This window comes from Heteronotia binoei, chromosome 12, assembly GCF_032191835.1.
Source record: "Heteronotia binoei isolate CCM8104 ecotype False Entrance Well chromosome 12, APGP_CSIRO_Hbin_v1, whole genome shotgun sequence".
Lineage (NCBI taxonomy): Eukaryota > Metazoa > Chordata > Lepidosauria > Squamata > Gekkonidae > Heteronotia > Heteronotia binoei.
Window position 1 is genome coordinate 66347644 of NC_083234.1, and position 14876 is coordinate 66362519.

A 14876-nucleotide genomic window follows, 5' to 3' on the forward strand; every position below is an offset into this window, starting at 1 on the left:
TCTGTGTGTGTGTGTGTGCACACATGCGTGCGTGTGAAGTGGCATCAAGTCACACCCAACTTACAGTGACCCCATTGAGTTTTCAAGGTTAAAGACTAACAGAGGAAGTTGGTCATTGCTTTCCTATTAGGCCAGCTAGGAAATCAGAGAGCACTGCTTTGAAATAAAAAGGCTGTGTGTTATCATGTGGTCAAGAAATATATAACTTTTAAATTGTCAGCATTGACTGTAGATTCTAAATCTCGTCATCGCTGTGGGTCTTGCCCAAGTTGTTTGCAATGAAGAATGGTCCTTCTGGCCAGCTCCAGGGACCACCCACTTTTTAAAAATTCTTGTGTGTCGATTCAGTTACCATATTTCATTTCAGGATAAAAAAAAATTAGTCTAGAGAGGATGAACGGTGACATCACCAAGGTATGCCAATCAACGTACAACAGAGCCCCTCTGGCTGGACACACGAAGAGCAGCTTCTCTTGAGCTGGAATCTCAATGGGAAGGTTGTAGGCTTGATCAAACTTCGTGCAATCGAAAAGAGGGAACTCACTCTGCTCAAGTTACGCATGTTTGGAGCAGGGATGCTCCTGAAATTCTCCTCCCCAATTTTCTCCTAGATTGTGGAGTTCTAGTCTTTTCTAGAGTGGAATGCAGCACATTAGGAACCAGAGAGCCAGTTTGGTGTAGTGGTTAAGTGCACGGACTGTTATCTGGGAGAACCAGGTTTGATTCCCCACTTCTTCACAAGGCACCTGCTGGAATGGCCTTGGGTCAGCCATAGCTCTCACAGGAGTTGTCCTTGAAAGGGCAACTGCTGTAAAAGCTCTCTCAGCCCCACCTACTTCAAAGGGTGTCTGTTGTTGGGGGTGGGGGGTAAAGGAGATTGTGACCGCTATGAGACTGAGATTCAGAGTATAGGGTGGGATACAAATCCAGTATCTTCTTCTTCTTCTTTGTTCCATTACACACACCCAATTTGCTGTGACTTTCAGTTCTTGATGCATATTGGCAAACTTATCCTTTGTTGGCTGCAAGTGGACACACCAGTTGTTTCTGCCTTTGGGAAGGACTTAAAGTTTGTCCTTAGTCCTTTTTCAAAAGGGAAGGCACTGGCTCCTTGCTGGCTCCAGGCCTCAGATTCAGTGGGAGCTCACAGGAGCAAAGGAAAGCCACCTAGATCCTTCTCCATGTCGTGGCTAGACTTTTACTGACCAAGGTATCCTGCCCCCCCTCCCTTTCACATGGCAGTGTGGATTAACTTCAGCAATTTTTTTTTAAAGTCTTTCTCTAAATGTCCAGGATTTGGGGACCTTTTTGCTTGCTTCTTGCTGCAAATATGGCAGAAGAAGAGAGTTATTTACAGGTTAGCTGTTAAAATTTTTAATAAACTCTAGTTGAAACCATATTTGTTGTCTAGAGGATATGGGAGGTAATGATAAGTCACTGTCCCAAACAAAAAACTATCTGGATGTAGATACAGTTGTAATCAGGATGATTTTGTGGGGTGCTTCATCACTGTACCAATGTGCATCAGTAAAATATTGCTCAGGCTCGGTTCAGATAAAGCATGATATCGGTGTTTATTTCAACTATAGTTAGTTTGTGAAAACAGGATCCAGTTCACAGGTGATCCTTCGGATCCTGGTATCAGGTGAGGAGCCATGTTAGTCCATAGCAGCAGGAAAAAAAATAATTGAGTGCAGTAGCACCAGAAAGACCAACACAATTTCCCGGAGTATAAGTATCGGTGACAAACAAGCCAGAATTAAGCCAGGATGTCCTGATTTGTATGTCATTTTGCTTTCTCAACTGTGGTTGAGAAAGCAACTGAAAACCCAGATTTCAGATCCTGGTTTGATGCCAACTAATTAGTCATAATACAGAAGTAATGGCAATACCATTGATCACAAGGTTGCCATCTCTGGGTTGGGAAATCCCTGGAGATTTAGGAGGTGGAGCCTGGGAAGGGTGGGGTTTAGGGAGGGGAGGGACCTCAGCAGGGTACAATGCCATATACAATGGTACAAAAGTGGCCATTTTCTCTACGGGAACTGATCTCTGTAGTCTGCAGACGAGCTGTAATTCTGGAAGATTCCCCAGGTCCCACCTGGAGACTGTCATCCCTAATTGATCAAGGCCAGCCACAATAACACAAAACGCTGTGTAATCTTTCACATTCTCCAGAGCTCTTCATCAGCTTTTTTAAAAATTAAAAAAAGGAAAGTGAAAGGAGGAAAAAAAGAATCTTCCAGACCATGATTTTTAGATCTCTTGTCTGTAACTTAGAATGCCGGGCTGATCGGAATAGAGAAAGTAATGCGGATTGGAGCTGGTATAAGGTGACGAAAAGGACAACAATTAGTCGAGCCGTCCACGTTTGGATGATCACACTCTCCCTGGTAATTTTAATTAAACGATGGTTTCGTGAGGCATCAGAATCGAGCTACGGAAAGAAATTTGATGCAGTCATCCATGTAATTCCATCAAGATGGATATTTTTTTAATAAAAAAAATGTATTACCGATGCTCATGTGCACATTAGAGGGGGCGAAATACGCAAAGATATGGATGGAATGGAAGAGAGACATCGATTGCCTGGGCTTCAAACCTTGAGTGATCTAAGGAAGAACATCTTCACTCCAACTTTCCCTAGAGATGCTGAACGGAATCGAAACAGCCTGGTAATCAAGAAATTGGTATCACAGTCTACAATTCATGCTGGGGGGGGGGAGGCGGTGGGGGGTGGGAGGCCATCTCCTCCCAGCTCCTTTTGATTGTTTTGTTGTTGATTTCAAGTTGACTGCTGCCTTTGAAGACTCCAGCCTGCCGCACCCCACCCCCCTCCTCCAAACGTAATGACAGGAGAAGAAACCGTGCACCAGAAATGAAATTTCTTTATTTCAACATCAGGAGTAAACAAGATGTCATTTGTTTTTGTGAGACAGAGGAAGAATGGAGATGAGATGGGGGAAGAATAAAGGAGAGGGAAATGATGAAGAGGGGAAGTGAGACAATATTTCCAGGCAGAAGAAGACAGCAGAAGCAAAGGAGGTTAAATCGTCACAGCAATAGAAGAACGCTGTGGGGTTGTCAAGCCGGTCGGGATCTCTAGTGTAAATCATTGAGCTCGTGAGAATTGATGGGCCTCAAGGAGAGCTGATTTTAAATTTCTCATCTCTCCTGTTTCAACCCCCAAGTCTCAATTTCGATTTTGCTTCTCCTTTTCTTCACAATCAAATCCACAAGTGTTTGCTTTTGTTCCATACTGTATTCAATTGTGGTCCATTTTCTTTGTAAAAATATAAGTACTTTCAAAATTGGGGGTTCATTAACATTTATTCCATCATCATCATCATCATCATCATCATCATCATCATCATCATCATCATCATCATCATCATCATCATCATGCCTTTCATCCGTGAGAGGCATGCATAGTTCCCTTCCCACTTTCTCTTCACAACACCCCTGTAAGGTAGGTTTAACTTAAGGTCAGCTAGTCAGGCAGAGTATGGAACTGAACTTGGGTCTCCTTCAGCCTATTCTGTCACTACCTACTACAAGTCATTGGCTTTTAATAAATCAGTAACTGGGTCACTGGGTCAAGAGCCCCGAGGCGCAGAGTGGTAAAGCTGCAGTACTGCAGTCTGAACTCTCTGCTCATGACCCGAGTTCGATCCCAGCGGAAGCTGGTTTCAAGTAGCCGGCTCAGGTTGACTCAGCCTTCCATCCTTCCAAGGTCAGTAAAATGAGTACCCAGCTTGCTGGGGGGGGGGGAGTGTAGATAACTGGGGAAGGCAATGGCAAACCACCCCGTAAAAAGTCTGCCGTGAAAACGTGAAAGCAACGTCACCCCAGAGTTGGAAATGACTGGTGCTTGCACAGGGGACTACCTTTACCTTTTTTTAACTAGGTCACAATCCTAATGTTTATGGTAGATGTTGCTAACAAATAGCCAACCGACAAATAGCCAATCCACCACATTTGGTTCCAAACTTGTGCTTCTGGCCATATTTAGCCTAGCCTGCACATAAAACACTATTGTGTGGGGTTAAGCCTTCATCTCCATCCCACCATGGGCTGCTGATGCAACTAAAAAAAAAGTGTTGAACTCATTTGTTATGAGGGCTGGATCTGACATAAATGAGACCTTGTCAAATCGGGCCATGTGTGTCATAAAATGTAATGCCAGGTCACAAAGATATAAACTATATAAAGGTCACAAACAAACCCAATTAAAGATTTTGTATTTATATCATGTGATTAAGGGAACTGGGCAAAGGAAGCTCTGGCTCTTTTGCTCCCTCCCCAGGGGATGAGGAGGGGGCGGGGTCTCAGCCGATAGAAGGAAAAGAGTCTTGGATCATAGCCCGCTGTGTGATTGACAGAACCTAGCAAAGCAAGTTCTCCCTCCCCCCCTTCCTCCCTAATGGAGGAGCCTCAGCCAATAGAGAAAATAGAGGCTTTGCTCTGTGGCTCCTGTGCAATTGAGCAAGCCTGGCAAAGCAAGCTGTGACACTGAAGGAAGGAACGAAGAGAGAGGGAGAAGAAAGCGGACTTGCTTGTGGGCCTGATAGAACCCTCTGGGGGCTTGATCCGCCCCCTGGGCCACACGTTTGACACTCCTGAACTAAAGGCTTGAGATGGCTCAGCCACCAAGGGCATTCCCCTTTCCAGTCCACACATAAGAGCATAAGAAAAGCCATGTTGGATCAGGCCAATGGCCCATCCAGTCCAACACTCTGTGTCACACAGTGGCCAATATATGCATATGTGTATACACACACACACACACACACACACATATATATATATATACACACACACACACACTGTGCCTAATAGCCACTGATGGACCTCTGCTCCATATTTTTATCCAATCCCCTCTTAAAGCTGGCTATGCTTGTAGCCGCCGCCACCTCCTGTGGCAGTGAATTCCACATGTTAATCATCCTTTGGGTGAAGAAGTACTTCCTTTTATCCGTTTTAACCTGACTGCTCAGCAAATAGCCAGTTTTTGATCCACAAGAGGACCTGTCCTTTTACTCCATGACTCTTGAGCTTTCTAAGGAACCTTTGATGAGGAACTTTATCAAAAGCTTTCTGGAAGACAAGGTAAACAACATCTATTGGGTCCCCTTTGTCCACATGTTTGTTCACCCCCTCAAAGAAATGTAACAGGTTAGTGAGGCAAGATCTCCCCTTTCAGAACCCATGTTTAGTCTTCCTCAATAACTTGTGTTCATCAATGTGCCTACTCATTCTGTCCTTGATAATGGTTTCTACCAATTTTCCCGGTATTGAAGTCAGACTGACTGGCCTGTAATTTCCCGGATCTCTTCTGGAACCCTTTTTAAAGATGGGGGTGACATTTGCTACCTTCCAGTCCTCAGGAACAGAGGCAGATTTCAATGAAAGATTACATATTTTTGTCAGGAGATCCACAAGTTCAACTTTGAGTTCTTTCAGAACTCTTGGATGTATGCCATTCGGACCTGGTGTCTTATTAGTTTTTAATTCGTCAATCAGTTGTAGGACCTCCTCTCTTGTCACCTCAATTTGACTCAGGTCTTTCAACACCCCTTCCAAAATTAGTGGTTCTGAAGTGGGCAAATACTTCTCATCTTCCACAGTGAAGATGGAGGCAAAAAATGCATTCAGCTTCTCAGCCATTTCCCTATCCTCCTTCAGTAATCCTTTGACCCCTTGGTCATCCAAGGGCCCCACTGTCTCCGTAGCTGGTTTCCTGCTTCTAAGATATTTGAAGAAATTTTTATTGTTGGTCTTTATGTTTTTTGCAATATGCTCCTCATAGTCCCTTTTTGCCTGCCTGATCACAGTCTTGCATTTGATTTGCCACAGCCTGTGCTCCCTTTTATTAATCTCACTTGGACTAACTTTCCACTGCTTAAAGGAGTCCTTCTTACCTTTTACAGCTTCCATTACTTTGTTTGTTAACTATGCAGGTCTTTTCTTATACCTGTTTGTGCCTTTTATAACGTGTGGTATATATTTTATTTGAGCTTCTAGGATTGTAGTTTTAAATAGCCTCCAAGCTTCCCCAAGGGTTTTGACTGTATTACCTTTCCTTTCAGTTTCCTCTTCACATGCCTCCTCATCGCAGAGAATTTACCCTTTTTAAAGTTAAACGTGGTTGTGCTGCTCTTTTGGGGCAACTCCCTATTTATACAAATGGTGAAATCAATAACGTTATGATCACTGCTCCCAAGCGGTGCGATCACTTTTTAAATCTCTCACCAAGTCTTGGGCATTACTTAGGACCAAATCCAGGATCGCCCCACCCCTGGTAGGTTCTGTGACCATCTGCTCCATAGCACAGTCATTGAGAGCATCTAGAAACTCAATCTCTTTCTCTCGACCTGAACACATATTGACCCAATCAATCTGCGGGTAGTTAAAATCACCTATTACGACAAGACAATGATTGACTATGGAATTTGGATGCCTGCTGCCTCATCTGAAAGCCCGGTGGAATAGCATAACCATTGTGTTGTGAATGTTACAGAGGCTGCAAGGCTCCGGATAAAGAAGCATTAACAAACATTTTGCTGCATAGTCACAAGAACTTTAATGTCAAGGCTGGAGTTGTTTACATGTGCATCTCTTGATAAAGGTATTTATCGAAATGGGAAGTAGAACAGCCAAAATTCCATTGAGAACTTGCCTTTATGCACATTTGGAGGATTCATATTCATACAATTTTGAGTTGAACATTGCTTACATTTTCCTTGGAAGCCTGGAACTGTATTGCTGTTTGGTGGTTTGCTGTATGGTTACTTTTGCAAATATTGGCATTTGCATTTATTGGCAATAGCATGTGTAATATAGCATTCTGACTTTTTTTTGCCATATAGATTGATCATTTTCTTATGCTGCTTGTGTTTTGTGCGTTTTTCAAGTAGTTGTGTATTTATGTACAGGGCTTTTTTTTTTGTAGAAAAAGTCCAGCAAAATTCATTTGCATATTAGGCAACACCCCCAGATGCCAGGGTCGGATGAAGGGGGGGGCAGAGGGGGGTGCTTGCCCCGGGCACCACCGGAGGGGGGGTGTGCCAAATTGGGTATGGAGTCCATTCTATTCTATGGGCCCATAAGGGAGAATGGGCCCATAAGGGGGCACCATTTTTTAATTTTGCCCCCCCCCTTCAAAAAACATATAGATCTGATCCTGCCTGATGCCAAGCCAGCAGGAACTGAATTTCTGTGCATTCCTGCTCAAAAAAAGCCCTGTTTATGTACATTGTTTTTATAACAGATCCAGTCAAAAGAGCAAGAAGAAGAAGAAGAAGAAGAATTGCAGATTTATACCCCGCCCTTCTCTCTGAATCAGAGACTCAGAGCGGCTTACAATCTCCTGTATCTTCTCCCCCCACAACAGACATCCTGTGAGGTGGATGGGGCTGAGAGGGCTCTCACAGCAGCTGCCCTTTCAAGGACAACCTCTGCCAGAGCTAATGGTGAACCCAAGGCCAATCCAGCAGGTGCAAGTGGAGGAGTGGGGAATCAAACCCGGTTCTCCCAGATAAGAGTCCACGCACTTAACCACTACACCAAACTGGCTCTCTTTTTTGCAAACTGGCTCTCTTCTTAGCAAATCTAATTATAGCAACCCATCAAAAATGTGCAGTGGGCAATGCGTGTGTGTATGTGTGTGAGTGTGCGTGAGAGATATTTTAACAGAACCGCCTCCGGTTCCTGCTCTGATCCCGATGGTGACCAGCTAATCCCAGGTCATTCTATAGAGGCCACGAGTGAGCCAACTATGTGTGAACAAACCCTGCAATGGAAGATAGGAGTCACCTTAAATAGCTACTTCTGGCTCACCAGTATGTAGGCAAATGGTCCTGTAATAGCCAATCAGTGGTCCATGCCTTATTTAACACAGGCAGATAGGCTGGCAACAGGAATGGAGGAAGCAGAGATGCACATTCCAGTGTTCGTTACATTATTGTGTTTTAATTATGTATATAGACTTTTTCAGTTTTATGATCCTTTGAAATGTTGTAGACTTTTTTTTTTTTTTTTATAATAGCTGCCTAAGAGACCTTTGCCAAGAGACTGAATGTATAGAGCCTCAGGTGTTTGGTTGGTGTTAAGTGTTGTGCCGGGGCAATCGCCCAAATGCTGGCAAACCCAATTGGCCAGGGAATCTCACAAATGTGTGTGTGTGAATCTTCTTTGCACAGTTCAAAGAAGAAGAAGAAGACAATGACTGCAGTTTTATACCCAACCTTTCTCTCTGAATCGGAGACTCAGAGTGGCTTACAATCTTCTATATCTTTTCCCTCCACAGCAGATACCCTGTGAGGTGAGTGGGGCTGAGAGGGCTCTCACAGCAGCTGCCCTTTCAAGGACAACTCCTGCGATACCTCGGGCTGACCCAAGGCCATTCCAGCAGCTGTAAGTGGAGGAGTAGGGAATCAAACCCGGTTCTCCCAGATCAGAGTCTGCACACTTAACCACGACACCAAACTGGCTCTCGTGCCAAGCAGATGCTGAATAAACCCATGCACTGTATCATGTCAGCATGGTCATGGCTCAGTGGTAGTAGTATCAGTATCAGTCAAGTTTACTGTATGTGGCCATTGACCTTTACGAGTTAAAACAGACTACAAATTTTAAAATATAATGTTCCATCTTTTAAGTATACACAGGTCAGTGGTAGAGCATCTGCTTGGCATTCAGTAAATCCAAAGTTCAAACCCTGGCATCACGAGTTTAAAAAAAAAAAAAAAAGGAAAGAGGTGATGTGAAAGACCTCTGCTTGAGAGACCCTGGAGGACCACTGCCAGTCCGAATAGACAATACTGACCTTGACAGACCAAGGAGCTGATTCAGTATAAGGCAGCTACATGTATCCATGTGTATCATGTATCTTCATTTCTGAATAAAGGGGCAGCTACAACTATCCTATGATACGTTTACTTCATCAATGTGAATTCAGCATGAGCACATGGAATTCACTGCCACAGGAGGTGATGGCTGCTACAAGCATAGATGGCTTCAAGAGGGGATTGGATAAACATCTGGAGTAGAGGTCCATTGGTGGCTATTAGCCACAGTGCGTAGATGGAAGTCTCTGTCTGGGGCAGTGATGCTCTGTATTCTTGGTGCTTGGGTGGGCAGCAGTGGGAGGGCTTCTAGTCAGTGTTCCCTCTAAGCTGAGTTAGTGTGAGCCAGCTCACAGGTTTTTTTCAGCCTCCAGATCACACCTTTTTGTCTTAGCTCAGGAAAAACGACCCCAGAGCACAATAATTTATGCAGGAGCTCATAACTTTAATGCCAGTAGCTCATGAAGTAGATTTTTTGTTCATAAAACTCCACAACTTAGAGGGAACATTGGTTCTAGGCCCCACTAGTGGACCTCCTGATGGCACCTGCTTTTTTTGGCCACTGTGTGACACAGAGTGTTGGATTGTATGGGCCATTGGCTTGATCCAACATGGCTTCTCTTATGTTCTTATGAAATGCCAGGTTGTGCACTACATGGCTCCATGCACATGCATGCATGTTTTATTGGATTCATGTATACCCCACCTTTTCCCCCCAATGAGGACCCAGAGCAGCTTATGCCATTCATTTTCTTCTCCTCCACTTTATCCTCATAACCACTCTGTGAGCTAGGCTAGGCTGAGAGCGTGTGACTGGCCCTAGATCACCCAGCAAGCTTCCATGGAATGAGCAGGGATTTGAACTGGGATCTTTCAGGTACTAGCCTAACGTTGGGTGCATTCACGTACACTAAACAATGCACTTTGCAACTGGATTTTTACTGTGTAAGAACAGTAAAATCCACTCGCAAGCAGTCACCATGTGAAAGCATCCACTCCTCACCACTACACCACACGTGAATGCGCACTGGAGTCACAGTACTTCCCCGGCAGAGATTTTACTAATGGGAAGGGAAGCTGAACCCTGATGGATGTCAAGTCTAGCAAGTCAGGCTTCAGGGGTTTTCCCTTTCATCTCCAAAAGAAACAGAAGAGTGATTTACACCCCTGACTTGGATAGTCCAGGCAAGCCCAATCTTGTCAGATCTCAGAAGCTGAATAGGGGTGACCAAGGCAAGTACTCGGATGGGAGACCTCCAAGGAATACCAGGGCTGGGATGCAGAGACAGGCAATATAAACCACCTCCCTGAAAAAAAAAATGCCCAGGCTCCATTCAGGGTCGCCAGAAGTCACTATGACTTCCAGGTATGCAAACACACACACACATATATACTCACCCCCCCCCCCCCCCAAAAAAGGAGAGTGATTTACCAGGGATAAGGACAGGAAATATGGATTCTTCAGGGTAAATAGAGATGGTTGAGGTGCATGCAGGCCTGAGTTAGCGCAACATGCCATTTCCCTCAACTCTTAAGTGTTAGCTTTGCTAAGTTCATTTGACATAAGGCAGAATTCTGCTTGCGTCTGTACCCTTGGCTGGTCCCTGTTATTATTCAGTAATCTTTCCTGATAACTAACCTGTGCGACTGCAGGGCTGCTCTGGTCTATTAATATGATATGATAAAACGTAGCAGGCTGTGTTTGCAGCTTCCTTTCGAAAGCAGATTAGCTTCCCATCACTGTCAGGTTGTCTCCCTGACCCGGTGGACTGTCACTCATGTCCTCGGAGCAGTCCTAAATTAGGGATGATTACAAATTTCTCATCCCGGCTGTTTCAACCTCATTTCAATTCCGCGGCACCTTTGTGCAAATCGGAAGAGGATTGATTTTGCTCGCCATTTTCTGTATCCTTGCACCAAAAGTTTCCTGGTTCTCCCCCCCCGTAATTTGTAAAATATGCCACACATACAGACAATGACATTGTTGTAAAAAAAGGTGTATGCAGTAAGTATGCCTACACAATACAGACAAATATATGAAATGGACAGTAAAAAGAACCAAAATTGCTGGCTAAAATGTGCATTAGCAATTTTGCAGGTAGCTACATTTATTTATTTATATCCTGCTTTTCTCCTCCTCTGGGCTTCAAAGCAACTTAGTCCCTGCCTCCATTTTCTCACAACGACTGTGTGAGGTAGGCCAGGCTGAAAGTTTGTGGTGGGCCCAAGGTTACCCAGTGAGCGTCCATGGTACAAGTGGGGAGAATCATTTTTCCCCTGTGAACAAAGAGTTAACACTACGTATCATAGAATCATAGAACTGGAGGCAGGGGTCATTTAATTGAAAAAGAGGTGCCAGAGCTCATGAGCACAACTCATTTGCATATGCCACACACCCCCTGACACCACTGGAAGGTGTACTAAATCGTATCAGCTCAGACTTTAGTGAAATATATGGTATAGTTTTAATGTTAAGATTTTAAGGTTTTTAAATGTTTTGACTTTTTAACTGTAACAATTTTGCACTTTGTGTATTGTTTTATCGTTTGTTGTGAGCCGCCCTGAGCCATTTTATGGGAAGGGCGGGATATAAGTCATAGAATAAATAAATAAATAAACTACCTTAAATGGCTTCTTGAATTAGAATTGTCATAAGAAAACCTTACTCCCGTCACACTTTTTAAAATGACTTTCTCCTCTGTGGCCACAGTGGCATGATGAAGATTTCCATATGTCTGCTTTATATGTTCGGGTTATTTTCCCTTTTTTTGTGGGGAAAAAAGATTAGAAAGTTTGCCAGATCTTAGAGTTCAGCAAAATTCTCACAAGGAGGTTGAACAATGGAGCCCAGAAGCAAGTATTTGGGGAAGGAGGGGGGGGGCAGGGTTAAGAAAGAAAGAGCACAACAAAATTTAGAGTTTCCGGAGCTCTGCTCCTGTGAGCTCCTGCCCCAGATGAGGTGAGATTGGAGGGGACCTCCTGGGTCATCTAGTCCATTCACAATGCAGGAAATGCACAAATACCTCCCGCTAAATTCACAGGATCAGCACTGCTGTCTGATGTCCATCAAGCCTCTGTTTAAAAACCTCCAGAGCGCCCTCCCCCCCAGGAAGCCGGTTCCACGGAGGAACCCCTCAAGCTGTCTGGAAATTCTTCCTAATGTCTACTCAAAAAGGCTTCTGATTTAATTTCAGCCCATTGGTTGAATTTTTTTTTTGTGGGGGGGGGGGGGTTTGAAGAGAGGCACCAGATGCTATGCAGACAATTTGGTGCCTCTAGCTTAAAAATAGCCCCCCTGAACCCCAGATACTCATAGATCAGTTCTCCATTAAACCCTATGGGAACTGATCTCCATAGAGTATAATGGAGTGCCCAGAAGCCATTTCCCTCTGCCCCCTGCTTTCTGATGACCCTGAAGCCGGGGGAGGGTCTCCAACCCGAGGGATCTCCTGCCCCCGACTGGGGATTAGCAACCTTAGGCTCAGTGTTCGGAATTCACCATTTGGGTTTGTTTTTTTTTGCACATTCCTTTCTTAGGACTTACAGTGCAACGTGTGCAGGGGTCTCAAAGGCTTCCAAACAGAAAGAAACTTACCTTTGGATAAGGATCTTCTTCTGTTTGCGCCTTCTAATTCCGCTCTGTTTGCAAAGGGAAAGGACAGGGTTTGTCTGGAATACATTAGCTTGACTGCAGAGGGGAGACACACGCTCCACCAGCATGAAGAATAAGGAGGGTGGATGTTAAAGCAAACACTCGACAGAGCAGATTGGGGAGTCCAACTTAGCATGAGGAAGCCTATTGTTTCCCTTAGGGATGCTACTCCCCAAAATGGATATGAGAAATTAAGGCTCCTACCAAGATTCTCCTCTTCTCCATGGTCTCTGGAGTCCCAACAGTGCTGTCCCAACCTCCCAAGAGGACTGATTTCAGTAGACACATCCAAATGGGCAGCCATGTCGGCCTGAAGCAGTAGAACAGGGGTGTCAAACTCATTTGTTATGAGGGCCGGATCTGACATAAATGAGACCATGTCACGCCGGAGACGTAGGTTCCCGCTGCTGGCCTAATGTGGGCCGGCGAGTTGGGAACCTCCCAGGAAGGGGAATCATCGCCCAGACTGGGGGCTTGGCAGCCCTACAAAGTAGAATGTTTGCTCACAAGACTTTGCAGCTTAGAGGGAACATTGATATAACTGATCTCCAGAGAGCAGGGATTGGTTCTCCTGGGGAAAATGGCCACTTTGGAAGGTGGAGTCTACGGCATTATGCCCCATTGAAATCCATCCCTTCCTAAAACCCTGCCCTCTTCAAGCTCTGCCCCTCAAATCTCCAAGTACTTCTGAATCCAGAGCTCGCCTGTCTAAGAAGGAGGTAACTCTGTTTAGGACGGCACTGCTGAAGCTCCAAAATCCAGGGAGACGTTCAGAAGAAGAGAATTTTGGAAGCAGACCTAATCTCTGATATTCATCCTGGGGCAAGGATCCTAGGCCAGAAGGCTTCCAGCTAATCCGGCACACCATCAGTTCTATGATTTTTAATTCCAAATGAACTCCAAGCATGATAACAAGAGATTCGGTTTCTCATGCTGGCTAGGGAAGCTCACCTGGGTCTCAGCTTGGTTGATCCCCCCGCTTGATTGGAGGGGCTGCAATCTCGCTTTACCAGTGCATGACTCATTCTGTTTACAGAGAAAGAAAGCTAACAGAACAGAGGCAGGCTTTAAGCCTCTCCGAGACTCTTTTAACCAGATGACAAAAATCATTCTATTCTCTCCCCCGTTAAATATTCATGGCGCTCTGATTTCTAGATACAAAGGTACATTTTGTTTCCAAATGTGCCGATCCAGAGCGTGCGCCTCAGAATTAATTCCCGCCCCCCTTTCCACCCACCTGCACGGGAGACAGCAAGACACCATCCTCTTGATTTGGCACCTCTATCTTTCTTTTTTTCTTGTTGTTGGCCTTAAACATATCTGTGCATTTAAGGTCTTACGTGGTATTTACGGTGGATACTGTCGGCTTGTTGCATTATTATTACCAACCTTATCCCCCCCCCCTTTTCCTCTTAGCCCTGTTCAAATAATATGTCAACATCTCCGCGCTTCCCAGTCTGTTGTTAATCCCATAAAACAAGATGCTTTAACAAAGGCCCTCGTACATTCCTGACATTTTGAATATTTGTAATTTGGAGGGAATATTTGCATAGGCAGCGACGGCGCAGCTTTTGCGCTGAATGACAGATCAGAGGCAGCTCGAAAACATCAGTGGGGTCCGTGTTCTGGTATTTGTTAGAGGGAAGGAACAACAGCTGTAGAATGCATCGTGGGCATTTATCATACCTCAAAGCTGAGAACTGGAAAGGAGATTCAAAGCGAGTACTTACAGTGGACAAAATTAGCCTTCATCAGGGATGCCAGCCTCCAGGTGGGATCTGGGGATTTCCCCAGAATTATAGCTCATCTCCAGACTTCAGAGATCAGTGCTCTTGGAGAAAATGGATGCTTTGGTATTGTACCCCACTGGGAAGTCCCTCTCCTACTCAGGCTCCACCCACAAATCTCCAGGGGTTTCCCAGTTGGGATCTGGCAACCCTAATCCCCCATTCCTTGTTGGTGGCTGGGGAAGGGGGAACCGAGCCACTGTAGCCTTACTGTTAATGTGTTTCAGAGGGTAGCTGTGTTGGGCTGCAGTAGAACAGCTGGACTGAGTTCAGTGGAACCTTTCAGAACAGCAAAATTGGAGTGTGTGTGTATGTATAAGCTTTCAAGAGTCAACGGTTTCTTCATCGGATATCTGATAAAGAACCTTAAACTCCTGAAAGTTTATCCTCTCCCCTCCAAATCTTGTTGGCTTCAAAGGTGCTACTGTTAATAAGTTGTTGACGTGTTCATTTTAAAGGTCTACCATGTATGACCTGTACCACCATTCTCTAGTTGGGGAACAGAATTTGGCACCACAGACAGGAGAGCAGAAGTTTACACACCATTCCAGCTAACCCAGAAGTACAAAGTGCTAAAGCTGCAGTACCACA